Source organism: Schistocerca piceifrons, chromosome 6 (genome assembly GCF_021461385.2).
Source record: "Schistocerca piceifrons isolate TAMUIC-IGC-003096 chromosome 6, iqSchPice1.1, whole genome shotgun sequence".
Taxonomy (NCBI): Eukaryota; Metazoa; Arthropoda; class Insecta; order Orthoptera; family Acrididae; genus Schistocerca; species Schistocerca piceifrons.
Window position 1 is genome coordinate 301,761,452 of NC_060143.1, and position 14,637 is coordinate 301,776,088.

Sequence of the window (14,637 nt, forward strand, 5' to 3'; positions counted from 1 at the left end):
ATCAGCCAATCAGAAAAATGCAGGCTTTCGCCAATCTATGCTGGGAACAAAGCCTTTGGTGTGATCTAGGGAGGTCGGGGCTGAGGGTTCGAACTAGTATCATCTCATTGAGAGCAGCTCAGACGAAAGTACTGTGAAATCGCGGAAAAATGCTAATTACGAGTTCGCGAAGTAGTATAAAGTGTATTTAAGTGAACGGTATAGTGGAAGTCGTGTGGAATTTCGGACGGAATATCAAAATTATTGCTTTTGACTGTTAGTTAAAACGGCGTGGCGCGTTGTGCGATCTAAGACTTGAGCAGGTATTATGTGTAGAGCAGAGTGCACAACATTTGAGCGAGCATTTTCATAACTAAACGATCCGGTGAACTCTATTAACTTCGGTAACGGGTGTAAATACCATAAACTGGCTACATGTGTGATTGAGGTGTGCGTGTGAACTTTACATTGTGTTGCCACTTAGTACGGACTTGGCAGTATTAACTGTGACCTTTATCGTAAAAATACACCTGAAAATTTACATTGCTAGGTTTTAAACTTTTATTTCAGTAGTTAGCCACATCCCGTTTACCGGTTAATTCTATGTATGTTGCGACCTGCAATAGACAGTAGTGGTCTAGTATTTTCTGCTACAGCTTTTAGCTAGACAAATGAACATTGCTGGACACTGGCAGGGCAGTAAAAAGGTAACGTGCGGCGTCGCACAGTGGAAGTTCAAGAACCCAAAAAAATAATATGGTTTAAATGTGAAATTTCATGATTTCTTTCACTTACTGTTGGCTGCATTTGTTGCTATAGGTACACTTTTCTTCATAAGTAAGAGAGATTCTTCGGTGAATTTTGCACAGCCCTCAAACCATACTTACAGGTGTATGAAACTCCAGAATTTATTTAATCTATGGAAAAATGAATGGGCTGTTACGTTTTAAACTTCGTGCTTAGAGAAAACTCGAATTTTATAGTTAATTATCTCAATTTTTACCACAGTTTTTAACAGATTTGGGAAATTCTAGAGTTTCATACACTTGTAAGTATGGTTTGTATGCTGTGCAAAATTCATCGAAGAATGTCTCTTACTCATGAAGAAAAGTGTACCTACAGCAACAAATGCAGCCAATACCAAGTGAAACAACGATGAAATATCACATGTAAAAAAAATGTTTTGTTATGTTTTTGAACTTCCGCTGCTATGAGTGTGAATCCTGAATCCTTCCTGGTCATGCTGACAAAGTTTTATGAATTTATTTGTAAAAGTATAGACAGTGCAAATTAAAATGTCCTGTGGTGCCTCTCCTGCTCCAAGTCGGCCCGTTTCAACCCCTACCCACCGTACGTCTGCTGGGGACACTTTCAATGAGATGTCTGATTAAATGTGGAGGAATGGCAGCACGTTCTTTGTCAAGCTGGGATCCAGACGAGGCTGGACTCTAGGATCTTGACCGAAGTCGACGTTCTAAATCATCCCAAAGGTGTTCCATTGGGTTCAGATCGGAACTCCTTTTAGACTGAGCACTATGGGACTTAACATCTGAGGTCATCAGTCCCCTAGAATTTAGAACTACTTAAACCTAACTAACCTAAGGACATCATACACATCCATGACCGAGGCATGATTAGAACCTGCGACCGTAGCGGTCGCGTGTTGGTGCCGGCGGAGGTTCGAGTCCTCCCTCGGGCATAGGTGTGTGTGTTTGTCCTTAGGATAATTTAGGTTAAGTAGTGTGTAAGCTTAGGGGCTGATGACCTTAGTAGTTATGTCCCATAATATTTCACACACATTTGAACATTTTTCGTATCGGTCGCGCGGTTCCAGACTGAAGCGCCTAGAACTTCTCGGTCATACAGGCCGGCAGTGGATGTTATTGTCCACAAACTATTGCCTGGCAAGTCCTGCTTTATTACAAGCTGCACTGAGGTGCTGATACAGACATCGTCTCAGAATGAAACTTCCTGGCCGGCCGGTGTGGCCGTGCGGTTCTAGGCGCTTCAGTCTGTAACCGCGCGACCGCTGCGGTCGCAGGTTCGAATCCTGCCTCGGGCTTGGATGTGTGTGATGTCCTTACCTTAGTTAGGTTTAAGTAGTTCTAAGTTCTAGGGGACTGATGACCTCAGCTGTTAAGTCCCATAGTGCTCAGAGCCATTTTGAAACTTCCTGGCAGGTTAAAACTGTGTGCTGGACCGAGACTCGAACTCGGGACCTTTGCCTTTCGCGGGCAAGTGCTTCTTTCCAAACTACTTTCAAAGTTTCCTATTAGCGCACACTTCGCTGCAGACTGAAAATCTCATTCTGAAAACATCCCTCAGGCTGTCGCTAAGCCATGTCTCCGCATTATCTTTCTTCCAGGAACCTGCAAGGTTCGCAGAAGAGCTTCTGTAAAGTTTGGAAAGTAGGAGACGAGGTACTGGCAGAATTGAAGCTGTAAGAACGGGTCGTGAGTCGTGCTTGGATAGCTCAGATGGTAGAGCACTTGCCCGCAAAAGGCAAAGGTCCAGAGTTCGAGTCTCGGTCCGGCACACAGTTTTAATCTACCAGGAAGTTTCGTATTAAGGCACACTCCGCTGCAGAGAGAAAATCTCATTCTGGATCGTCTGAAATGTTCCTGTACTATAAACAGCACTCCATGCTGTCAAGTGTGTTCATATTCTTCTGCATTTAGCGTTTTCTTAAGCGCAATAAGTGGACTACACCCTAGCCACGAACACCACCCCAATACCGTAATAGCACCTCCTTCGTACTGCACTGCCGGCATTACACATGACTGAAGCTAATGTTCTCCCAGAATTCTGCAAAACCCAACCCTTCCATCGAGTTGCTACAGGGTATCCCGTGATTCAGCATTCCAAGTCACTCGTTTCCAGCCATCTACTGACGAGAGGCGTCGCTCTTTACATTGCCTCAAGTGTGGCTTAGCACTGACTGCATAAATATGTGGCTTGTGACTAGCCGCTCCACCAATGGATCCCGTTATTTTTAACTCTCAGCGCATGGTGATTGTGCTGGCTCGACAGCTGGTAGCACTCTACAACTCACTCGTGGTTCTTCAACTGCTTTCGTGCGATATGTAACAACTTTGCTCCACAATCCTGACGGTCGCTGTCCGTCAGAGCAAGAGTTCTGCCGGGCCTTTGTTCTGATTTCTTTCATTTCACAGTCATAGAACCAACAGCCGACTTGGGCAGCTTCAGAAGGCCTGAAATGATACCGATGGATTGATTCCCTGGTGACGCCTAACGACTAGTCCACGTTCATTAAGTCCTTTAGCAGGTAGGACTGAAAGAAGAGTTACAGAAATCCAATGAAGAGCGGTCTCGCGTCACTGGTTCGCTTGCTCGGCGCGAGGCCTTTACAGAGATGATGCTTAACAAAATCCAGTGGCAGACGCTACAAGAGAGGCGTTGTGCAGAAGAGGTTTACCATTGAAACTGCAAGTTAGCACTTTTCGAGAAGAATCGGACAACACACTACTTCGTCCCACGTACATCTCACGAAAAGACCTCGACGAGAAAATACGAGAAGTTAGAGCTAACACAGAAGATTAGCGACAAATAAATTATTTCAACGCGGCATTCGCGAGTGGAACAGGGAAGGGGAGATCAGTTATTAGTACAGGAAGTACGCCATTCTCAGTTAAGTGGCTAGCGGAGTATGACGTACGAGTAGATGTAGAAGTCGCCGAACACTACTGTCCAACCCATTTTCTGTTACGGGTTCTCTAGTGACAACACAAATACTCCCCGTCTCCTTCTATACTGATCCGCCTATGGCGGCATCTAGTGGTCAATTCCGCATCACATAGAGACGTCCGGATACTTTTCATAACGTATGTTTCCCACGATAGTTATCAGAGAACCATTCGGAATTTGCTGCTATGTATCTACATGCCTCTGGTGAATGGAAGTCTGCTATTGGTTTGCAGGCGCCTTATAATTACAGTTTGCACCTGTAGGATGTGCTGTCTTCAAGCTTCATTGTTAACTCTCTGCTACGGTCAGCTCCGTATTGTTGCACCGAATTAGTTAGCGCCTGCAGCTAGGCAACAGAATGAATACATTTGAAGAGCGGGCTGCTGTCGGGCCTACCCAGACAATTCATGTCACTGAATTACACGTACGTAGTGACGTTCACCGCGTCACGAACGGTGCCCGTACTAAGCACCTGCAATGTGAGTTAAAGACTTTGAGATATGGTACCACTGATGTGTTTCTGTTCTTCGTATTTCTTGTAGTTTTTGTGCAGTTTTCTTCTGAAACCTTGGAACAACTTACGATAACCACGGACGTCACATTACGGCGGGGAATGCATTTTTAGTATCATATCATATCACATCACCCTGAAAAAGAGAGTTGGTAGTGAAAGGGTTAAGGTGTACTACCACAGGTCATACAAATTGCCTATTGCCGACAATATAACGCGAAAATGTTCCTGCCACACAAACTGCAGCCACATGTTCGACAACACTGCCGACCACTGTTGCCGGGCAATGTTTGCAGCAATACGTTTGCGGACGAGTCTACAACACAGTGGAAATGAATCTATCTCCCCTGCATTTTCAATCTACAAGAAAAGATATTAGGAACAGAAAGATAAATCGGGTGTTGTGGATTTCTTTTTCTTTTTTTTCTTTCTTTTTTTTTTTTTTGAGGCAAGTGAACTGCTTCTGAAACTTAACTCGTGAACTCATACTGGGGACATACCTTTCTTCCAGAAAGCTAAAACACTGTTTTGTATATTTCGTAAAAGCAATTCCTTCGGAAATTGTTAAGACCGATACTGATATGAAGGACTGTATACCAGTTAGAATCACTCACTAGTTACCGGCGATAAATGCAGAAATATGATGTGCCTGTTTAAAGCGTACTTATCAGTATGCCTCCTGGCACCAAACATTTGCTACGTTTTGGTGGAAGAACGTCGAGGATTTAATTAAGTTATTTTGAAATAACAATCAAACTTTTATGTTAATATTTTATTGTAGTTCGCCAGCTGAAAGACAGAACTACAAAGTTAAAAAATGTGATACATCTACCACTAGAGCTATAACATTTGAAAACTAATGTAGATACAAAACAGTAACAAAAAAAAGACAGGTTGTAAGTTGCTGCCTACCAACACAAAAAACGCGTGATGAGACTTTAAAAAAGTCGAGAAGTCTTCACAACATGCGTGGAATATAAATATTGCTCACTATTTCAGAACTTTCACTATGTCAACAATGCTCTTTTTAAAGTTGTAGTTTTTGTATATATTATTTGATATTTTATGTTCGATAATTATGTTTGTAGAAGTATGACATTTATGAAATTCATGGTGCTCTCGCCTATCCACTACTAAATTTCTGTAGATAACAAAAAATCTAGTGCCTCTAGGTGCGCTCGTCATATTTAGAGCTGAATCGATATAATATTGGTCCATAGCTCAGATTATGCAGCGCTGTCGGCGTGGGAAAGACGAAGGAAAGCTGAGAATAAGAGGGATCATTAACAGACTAGGTCAGACATGGCTTCGCTACACGAAATATTCTCCACCTTTGATGGAGAACGCTGGCAATACCTTTGTAACTACCTGCAACATCTGCTCCGTCATCGTTATTTCCTCGCCCATATGCCAATATTGCCGTGTATTGCAGCCACATTTCAGCTATGTTGACGACAAAACTATTACAGTGACATCTTGCCATAAAATATGGCCATTTTAAACGCAGCTTAAGGACTGACGCTTACGCAGGAACAGTTGGAGGTTCAGAGTACGGTTGGCACGTTCGGCATGCAACACGCGAATAATTTTATATACCATTCATCTTCTCAAACTCGAATACTATTCAATGTAGAAATTGGATCAATATACTCTGAAAGAAGTGCACCAAGTTTTGATTTTCGTTTTGTTTACAACACAATTTTAACACGATGTATGGAATGTTAGTTAATTAAGTGCTAGTATCTCTTAAGGTATGCGTATTAGACCCCACATTTACTAGACTTTTTTGCTTCGAATGATCCTGTCATATCGCTGAAAACTGACCATTCCTGCTGGGAGACGCTGTAGATGAAATAAATTTAACCTAACAATACCCAGTACTTGCGTACACAATTCTCAAAATTGTAGTTACGAGTTTACTTGAGCCTTACCACAGTATTTCAATAGTGGTCCGCTGTTACGCCTCGAAATGTTTCTTTTATAAAAAGACTGAAGCGAAGAAACGGTTATTACGATAGATGTATACAACACAGTGGCAACAGCTCATCTTCTTAAGCAAGGATTCAGCAACAGTTTTCTGACGCCAAGGAACACTTGATTAACCTCGTTACATCCAGATGGTGTGGAAACAGAATAGAAAGATGAAACGGCAACAAATACGAGTATATTCGTGCTCGAGGCACACGACAAACTAAAGAAAATGTCGCTCCTCCGTTGCTCTAGCACTGGTCGGAAAACTAACGTCGACTGTGCGGATCGGAAACTAGCAGTATTTACAGAAGAAAGACAGCAGGATATTCCCAGTGAGATTTGTTCTCGCTCTTAAGTAAATTGACAGATGTAAAACAAAGGTAACAGTAGGAGTCGAATTTGTTGTGCGTTAGTGCACAGGAATACAAATGTCAGACACGAATTGAAGAACTAAGAAAATATGGCTGCAGTACTTTTCTCACAGAACCCACAAGCTATAAAAATAGTCTCCTCAAACAATGAAATAAGTGAAGTAGAGAGTACCAGGTTTTTTAATACACAATATAAGGCGTCGTTTCCTCTCTTCTCTGCCGGTCGCGGTGGCCGTGCGGTTCTAGGCGCTGCAGTCCGGAACCGCGGGACTGCTACGGTCGCAGGTTCGAATCCTGCCTCGGGCATGGATGAGTGTGATGTCCTTAGGTTAGTTAGGTTTAAGTAGTTCTATGTTCTAGAGGACTGATGACCGAAGATGTTAAGTCCCATAGTGCTCAGAGCCATTTGAACCTCTCTTCTTTTGTCTGCTTTACTACTATCCTCTCTGGTGATACTCTCCGGTCACATGTCTTTTCATAAGATATTTTTTAACTAGTGTTCATGATAGTAAACTGACTTCCATTACCCATTGGACTTTGTACTACTGATCGTTATGGATAGTTATCAATCACTATTGTCCTTTCACAACTCAGATTTCTCTCCTTTCTTCGGGATGGCTTGGTACGAATACGGTTAATAAATTTTTCTGTTTCATAACGTTGAAATACAGTCAACGTAAAGAGAATGGTTATTTATTGTTCCAAGATTGATTACGGTAAACTCTTTACACGGAACTGTCTACTAAGTACCACGATTATTGCTCTAAATTTCACGCTGGAACTTTATATTTCACCGCGATAAACAAATACATGTCCTTCGATTCTACCCGCAACGTTAAGCTATTACTCATTTCTGTCTCCAAAGTGAGCCTCAGAAAACCGTCAACTGGCTCTATCCATGTATACTACGGTATACGTAATATGTTCACCCTCTTCGAAAGCCCACCAACGACAATCCTCGCACTCCTGCTCAAAGCGGTGTTGCTCCAATTCGTGGGTTAAACGCTGCAACAACGTATCTATTGCCCTGCGCCACAGTGGCTTACCTTTTCTTCCGCTTTATTGGAGTTCGAAATCACTAAAAATAACTAGACTGCACGCTGACGCTGCTATTGCGTTCTCTATTGAGCAGGAAGGAAGCCGCGACTTGTAGAGCAACGTGTAGTTCAAAAACGGCTCTGAGCACTATGGGACTTAACTGCTGAGGTTATCAGTCCCCTAGAACTTAGAACTACTTAAACCTAACTAACCTACGGACATCACACACATCCATGCCCGCGGCAGGATTCGAACCTGCGACCGTTGCGGTCACGCGGTTCCAGACTGAAGCGCCTAGAACCGCTCGGCCACTCCGGTCGGCGTAAATATAGTTCATTCCTGTGCTGCTTTTAATTGCAGCAAAACGAATGGAAGAAAAAACAAAGATGGAGAGAATGTTACACTTCACAGGTCACTCATTCGTGGTTGCTTCTTACGGTCTAATATTACTTTTGCGTAATATTTTCTCAGAAAACTAATAGTTGTCCCTTACGTGGTTTAACAAACTATCGGGAACTGTCACACCGCTGTTCTTACCGCTTTAGCGAATACGCGCGAGAAGGGAACGTAATTAATGCATGTCAATACTCTCTTCCCGAAAAGGCCATAAGGCGCAACGGTACCGACCGGTCGCCGTGTCATCCTCAGACAACAGGTGTCACTGGATGCGAGTGTGGAGGGGCATGTGGTCAACACACCGCTCTCCAGGCCGTATGTCAGATTCCGAGAACGGAGACCCTACTTCTCAATCAAGCGGCTCCTCAGTTTGCCTCACAAGGGCTGAGTGCACCCTGCTTGCCAACAGCGCACGGCAGACCGAATGGTCACTCATCCAAGTGCTAGCCCAGCCCGACAGCGCTTAACTTCGGTGATCTGAGGGGAACCGGTGTTACCACTGCGGCAAGACCGTTGGCGGATGTAAAAACAGTTGAGTTAAAATTATACAGTTTATTTGTATCTGTAGTGTTTCGGGGTATTTGTAAACATACCAACACACCATTGGAAAGCCGTCGACAAGAGAGGCTCGTGAGTAAGTTGATTAAGGATAAATGTAGTGGGGAATGGAAACAGTGTGTTTTCCTCTCTTGTATGCAGTGAATGTGGAGCAGTGGTGGAGCCGGCGAGAAGGGGACCAGAAAAAATGGTATTACAACCACTGGTCGTCCGGGAGTCATTTGGGACATGGTGCAGCAAGTGCCTGAGTCCAAGAGCCATGGAGTAAACGACGCACCAACAAGCGCGTAATGAACCATTGAACAGCAGTAGTTGTTTATCTGGTTGGCTCTCTCAGGTCCTAAAGTACGCATGTACGGACGTTTCTGAATGTACTCAAGAGAATGGTATTACCGTAGCAATTGTTTGCTGTGTTGTTAAAAGAAATGGTTGAAATGTTGGGCAAAATATACCCCTATTTGCGAGAAGTGTGGCTATTTATTTAGTAGCGCAGTAGAGAGAACTTGCGGAAGCATTCCAGGAATCTTCACGGCAGTTGGATCGACGGGGAGGTGGCACGGAAGGATCCGGACCACCAAACAACTACTCTGCGAAGAGAGGATAAAGGTAATACTTCTTTCATCCGGCGGTGTATTAGGGTCGGCAAAATATTGCCCAGTTATATCGGCCAGGGACGTAACTTCCCGCTAGTGCTGGTATAAGGTCCACCACAAACCCTACACAAAAAAATACACCACATATCCTATTAAAACTTCTATTGCATGAATGGTTGTTACCTTTTCTTTCACGTCGAGGTCAAGGGCGACCCAGTACACCGACGGTCGAGTCTTCGTGGCTTCGGCCTGAGACACTGTACTGCCCACTAACACGACTGAAGAAATTACCAGCGACAGAGCGAAGATTCTGCCAACGGCTGTTTCGAAACTGTGATTTTCAAGTTGCATTAATTGTAATTAAAATGAAAGAGGATCAAAACGAATCTGTAATGTAATTCATATGGCGCAAGTGTCAGTCTGCTGTTGTATGCTAGTAAGGTGATAGATTTTAACTCGTACAACACCAAGAAAATAAAAGCATTCTTAGTTGGACGTTAATTTCACGCCATATTTGGTTCTAAAGTGAAGAACTCTACTTGCAGAAGAGGATTTTATAACAGTTTAAATGAAGTGTATATACGTGTATTTCTATTCAACTAGTAGAAAAATCTTGCTGTTTTTTATAATGTTCGAGATAGTTAACACACAGATAAATGAAAGTGGATTTGAATTTCACCAGTATACAGCATCTTTGACAGATTATCGTCGGAATTGCAGTTTTCTAGAGAACAAATGAATGAATTTTTCTTCAGTCAAGTCTTTATCTGATACAAGGATCTGCAGATTATCAAAAACATAATTCGCTATTACTCTTCAGTTAACTGGCGTAGTCTACGCTCTGGTGGCATGACACCCGAGCACGGTCAAAGAGGTTACCTTAATGTCAAGATACCTAAATTCACTGCTTAGGATCAGAAGCGTAACGCCTCTCACTTATTCAGCTGACACAGTATGACTGTTTATAATAGTTTAAGTCTCCTTTTACTAATTATTCACTCAGTCTGCAGCGGATAGTCGCGACTCGCAGAGAGAACATTTGATGCACAAGAAATTATTTACTACGGTGTGCTCATTTTCAAGAGAGTTGCTATCTCGAAAAGTATGAAAACAGACATCAACTAAACGACGTGGCTATACTCACAATGTTTGAATTTCTACCTCTTACGGATAAGGTACGATATTCTTCAAACAGCGTGATATAGTGAAAATAATGTCATTAGTATACTGGGTATTATTGGTTACTTGTATCTTTCCCACGTTACTGAGGAAAGGAAACCACGAAAGCCAAGAAATGAAACTGTTAGTAGCTTGATTTTTTACGGTTGCTAGCAAGTTATCGAAAATGAGTGTTGCTGAATAATGGACACCTTTCCGGACCAATGTAAGTGACTTTATGAAGATTAATTTTAATTCTAGTACTGATTCCATGAACCAAGCTGTTGGTTTGAAAAAGAGATATGTTATTTATAAAAGCAAGACATTATTGTTTGCGGACCTCAAATAGTTCGTATAACCCGCTTTTCGACCCGTAAAACTGTACCTTGGCTTAATTAATTATCCTACAATATCATCATGCAGACGTTATGAAAAGAAAGTAACCAAAGAACGATAACTTTTTATTTTTGTATCTTTCACCTTTGAAAACTACCGCAGTGTCAAGTGAGGAATATTTCAGGCGTCTCGGCATCTCTTTGTTAAACTCCTCCCAGTTTATTTATTATCGAGTAGTAATGCCAAGAAGTTAACACCGTCCACCTCTTCTACCTGTTTGCCACCATATTGTAGATATGTACTGGGAGGAAATCTCTTATAAGTCGTAAATTGCATATAATTGCCTTTTAAAATTTTAATGACAATCGCATGTTTCATGACGTAATTTGGTACGTAAAATGTTGTCCACCAAGCACCCCTACATCTCTAGATACGAGTAGCAACATTTGTGGACTACCATGTACAAAACAATTCGCTCTCCAAAGTAGACTACGCTTTGTATAGCTTTACTGCGGTTGGCTCCTGAGTCCTGACAGAAAGGCAACGGCAGAACGAGAAACGGGGAACAAATACCAGCTTTTACAGAACAACACGGTCATTTGTTTCCAGTTGGAAATGAAATCCACAAACGACTTGTCCCATCAACGGACCGCTTGCGTGGGTGGCGTGCAGATATCAGAACATTTGTTGCTGTCTGCAATCTCAGCAGCCATTTTTTTCCTCGGGACGAAAAGGTTGTCTCTCATTTGGGCACGCACGACGGCTGTGTTGATGCTGGAAAGACATATGAACTGCAGTCGAAGATGTGTACCCCGTCAGTGTTGCGTAGTCTGCCGATTGTCCTGAAAAGCTAAGCTTTCTGTTAAAAATGCCAACAGCTACTGTACCAGTAATGCACTCTTAATGGACACAGAGATAGAATCATCCATCAAACGTTTTCAGAATACGTTCTCAGCGACCCGACAGAGAGATTCATCAAGGCATGTAGTAATTGGATTTCTCTCTTTCCTTTTCATAAGCTTTTACGCCAAAAAAAGTTTCTCTCGCAACAGTGTGTACACGTAATTTTAAAAGTGCCTGACAAGCCTTTTAGCTCTAACCTAATTATTGGTAATTTATTTTTCGTACCTCTGACATACAAATAGCCGAAATAAATAAAAATTTCATTTCAATAGAGAAGACAATGGCGTATAACGCTGCGACATGCACCTGCTGTGTAGTTGGCAGTAGCAGATTTTTGTTGGCAGTAAGAAGCATAATCATTTAAAATGATCGCGTAGTCACTGGGATGTAGTGATCACAAAACTGTTAGTAGTACAAAAATTTTCTGTTTGGATCGCAAAGTATTTTTATTAACATACGATTGATTTCAATGCCTTACGCACGATTGTAATATATACAATGTTTGACTGCGTGTAACTCGTCTCGTTCTCTGCTTTTTATGATAATATCGTCCACACTAACTCATAGCCAGATATATCTGATTACGGTGATTAAGGCACTGAAAACCGTTATATGTTAGTAAAAATAGTTTGCAATTGAGACAGAAATAAAATATTACTTCAGGTTGAATAACAAGTATTATGTTTTTGTTCTACTGATTTTTGTTTATTTCAGACTAGTTTCCTGCTTACTGGGCCATCTTCAGGAAACAGCTGATTAGTATCTGAAAGGGACACTAGTTCTTGGGTTACAGTATAAGTAAGGATACATTCACTTGCATGGAGTGTTGTGCATCAGACTTGTTTCTCAACGTTGAGATTACAATTTACACAATGGACAATGTTAATCACAATAATTAATTAAATGCACAATATTGCAGGTTAAATGATTATAATGCTAAATTTTGTGAGGTCCTGACACTGTCTGAGAAATTTTTAAACTGAACACTCCTCATTTATGTTCTGCAAAAAACATGCTTTTTAACATTGTCAACTAAGCCTTAAGCAGTGGACAGCATTATACACATTATGTTATTGTGTATAATACTGTCCATTGCCTAAAGTCTGGTTAACAATGTTAAAACAAACATGTTCGTTGCAAAATATAAATGAAGAGTATTCAGTTTAACAGACTGCTGCACATGTTGGAAAATATGTACCAATGATGTGTCGCTGCTTTCAGCAGTGGTCTGTGGCACATTCCCTCACCTGTAGACCAGGTTCTGGACGTCCGCACGGTACAGGCGCATGTCGACATCAACACATCCCGACCGACCGAACATCATCCAGCGAAGAAATTCGAGTATTTGTTGCGAGTGCTGTGTCACCGAGGACTACTGGAAACACTCTGCTTGCAGCAGGACTAAGATCACACGTACCTCTGCCAGGACTACCACTGGCATCAGGACGCTGCCCAACACGGCTACTCTGGTGTCTTGAAAGCATCGACTGGAGAGTGGAATGGCTCTCCGTTGTCTTCAACGATGAGAGTAGGTACTGGCTGTACGCGAATGATAACGTACTCGTGTATAGAGTACGCTTGGTGAGCGGCCAATTCCGGAATGTATTTGCCCACGTGCCACCGCAGGCCTCCTTGACTGGGAAGTCACCATTTACAGCTCGAGACCACATTTGGTGTTTCTGCAGGGTAGGTAACCAGTGACCATTAAATTGCACGGGTTGTTACTGCCATTTATTCGACAGGAAGGTGATGTATTTTTCAGCAGGACAATGCACGTCCACATACGGATTCTGCAAGACAACGTGTTCTTCGCGGTGCGCAACAACTTCCCTGATAGCAAGAGCAGCAGAGCTCTCGTCAATTGAAAACCTGTGGGACATGGTGAAGTGGGAACTTACTCGTCCTCCAGAGCCTGCAAAAACAATTGCCGAATTGCAACAAAGGGCGTAAGGTGCTCAGTACATTTAGTTGCAGGATGGAATTCGGTACCCTCATGATCGCTTGCAAGCGGGAAACACGGCTGCTTTACCGCCAGAGGGAGCTACAGTGCACTGATGCGACATTTGTGGCACCCTTTACTGAGATATTTGTGTTTCATTTGGTCTGAATTTGTTGACATATAGTCCTACAATGGCCAACGGTCTTGTTGCAGTGATAACACCGGTTCCTGTCAAATCACCGAAGTTAAGCGCTGTCGAGCTTGTTTAACACTTGGACGGGTGACCGTTCGTGTGTGCCGAACGCTGTTGGCAAGTGGGATGCACTCTCTTTCTGTGAGACGAATTATTGAGGACCTATTTGACTGAGAAGTAGCGGTTCCGGTCACGAAAGCTGACAGGGGCCAGAGAGCGGTGTGCTGACCACATGCCCTTCCATATCTGCATCCGGCTACGGCTATCGTTGAGGGTGACACGGCGGTCGGTCGGTACCGTTTGACCTTCCGAGGTCTTCGGACGGAGTTTGGTTATGTATATTCCTACAATGATTAGCAACCCGTCACATCAATCCACACGTACTATAAAAATCTTTGTATGTATATATCTACATATTGTGTGTGTGTGTGTGTGTGTGTGTGTGTGTGTGTGTGTGTGTGTGTGTTGCATATCTCCTCGGTAACCGCTGGACAAACCAAACTCGGTATACATATCCCTTACTCCACGTATCCCCTGCCACCTACCTATCGTAGTTACGGAGATATGAGTCATAAATAATGAGATTCGTGAGAAAATGGCGCATAACCCATGGAGTTTTAATACATTTATTCCTTACCGCTACGACACCTCTACAGTCGAGTCAAGTTAAGGAAATCGCTGACATTTGGCAGCTTTCAAATGCGAAGCGCAAACGGCTGTAGGGGAAGACAATTGTTATCTGTGAAGCTATGAGGAGGCGTTGCCTTAGAGACGTTTACAAAATCGTGTTGTAGACACGCGAAGTATTTGCGCCCAGCGGACAGAGATTGTCCGGGAACGTGTTTCGTAATTTGGGTACTGTGTTTATTCATTTGTACATTATACATATTTCTTTGTACGACTGTTTCGTAATTTAAAGGGTGTTTTCACGATTACATGGAAATGAACGTTTTTCGATACTTCTCTACTTATGCAGTTAATTTTTT

General features: G+C 42.6%; 1 protein-coding gene and 1 pseudogene across 1 annotated transcript in view; both read right to left on the minus strand.

Annotated features, from left to right (window-relative positions):
* LOC124803287 (kinesin-like protein KIF26A) overlaps positions 1 to 14,637 on the minus strand; it is a 483,829-nt gene that overhangs the window by 216,909 nt on the left and 252,283 nt on the right. The gene's annotated exons all lie outside the window — the stretch shown is intronic.
* LOC124803925 lies at positions 8,372 to 8,489 on the minus strand (annotated as a pseudogene).